Raw genomic sequence first — 1841 nt, forward strand, 5'->3', positions numbered from 1 at the left:
AACAAAAAAAAAAAAAAAAAAAGTAAAAAAGAAAAACACTCTGGTTCAGAGAGATTTAATGCAAGATCAGTTTTTCATAAAGCAAAGAGTACAACGTGCAACGATGTGCGTGGGTTAGGCAAAGTAAATACCGCCGAGTATACTGATCAAAAGCTGAAGCATGCGCGTACATCAGGTAGCGAGATAATTATCATCCTAATTAGACACGCGATAACCAACTGAACGGGTTCATCCGTGCAAAACAGCCGGCCAATGGCAACTGCTTGGTGAATCATTTATTCTACGAAAATTTTCAATTTACGATAACGTCATCGATTTGAGGATTTAGAGTAAGGATTCTACTTTCTACATATGTCTCGTTACATTGTATTTTTTTTTTTAAATTGATTATTTCAATTGCAAAGTTCATTAATAGAAATATGAATTCGTCACAAATTGTGTACTTGAAAGGTGGCTAACTGGCGGCTTGCCCCCACTTTTCTGACCGCCAGCGCTATCCCCTCCACTGCATCGGTAGTAGAGTGGGATTTTTCGTCACTTTTTTGTTGATTTGTTAAAATTCTTTCACCTCTTTTTTGTTGATTTGTTAGAAAATATTTTCTACGAAGACTCTGTGGATTTTCAAACAAATGATTATGTATCCATTACTGCTATTAATATTGACAAAAATTATATACGAGAATCTTCAATTTGGTCATTGTTACAATATAAATTCTTGTGTCGTAACCTGTAAAATAACCTGGACTCTATACAACACAACGATACTTTTGGCAAATTCACGAATTTTTTTAAGCAACCTCCGCACGAATTCTTAATTTCTGTTTACAATAAATATGAATAATACAATTCCGTGAGAGAAGAATAGAATTCTTTAGCACGCGACAAAGGAAATTTAATTCGATTTACAGTAACGTTACAGATGCAAAAAAAAAAAAAAAAAAAAAAAAAGAGAAAATAAAGTAAATAAAATTATAGCAAACGAATTTTGGAACAATGTGAATCGCTCGCTCTGTCTCGCGTTCGTTCGAAATCACGATCGACGATAAAATCGCTCGGTTGCAAGAGCTATTGTCGCGGTCGCCCGAAAGTTTATGAAACATATCCTCCGCGTTTATATATCGATGCTTGGCATTGTTTCGCAACTGTTCGTTTCTCCCTCGAATGTCATTTAGACTTGATGATGGCGGTTGATGATGCCGATTGTTGTTGAGTAATTAAACGATATTAGTTTAAACAATAAGCTTATCGAACGTGGTCCGAAGCGGACTCGGATGGTTTCGAAATTACGACGGGAGAGTTTTTTTTACGACCGCCTGAAGTTTCATCTGTTTTAATTGGAAAGCTACTGGAATTGGTTTTGGTTATTTAGTTGTTTGGCTGTTTAAAGGGATAGTAAAGGAAGATAATGGGGGGAAAAAAAGAAAGAGAAATGGTAGATGTTCAAGTGTATAATATTATACATTATTATATTTTTAAAATATTACTTTAGTATTTATATTTAGTATTATTGGTATTATTATTATTATCAGTACTGATATTATTATTATTATTATTAGTAGTAGTATTATATTTAATATTATTTAAAATATTATTTAGTGTGATTTGGTTAACGTAGAAGTTTATTTCAGTAAAAGATTATGCTTTGCTCTTGGGGAAATATCTCTAGAAAAATGCTCTTCGCATACGTGAAAATATCTGTTATTAGTCTTTTGGAAGTATCAAATTATTTTAAGTATTATATTATATTATATAATATATACAATAAATATATTTAATAAGTATATTATATAATATATACTATATGTATATACAGTATAACGTATACAATATTATATTTTTAA

Source organism: Frieseomelitta varia, unplaced genomic scaffold (genome assembly GCF_011392965.1).
Source record: "Frieseomelitta varia isolate USP_RPSP 00005682 unplaced genomic scaffold, Fvar_1.2 scaffold_421, whole genome shotgun sequence".
Lineage (NCBI taxonomy): Eukaryota > Metazoa > Arthropoda > Insecta > Hymenoptera > Apidae > Frieseomelitta > Frieseomelitta varia.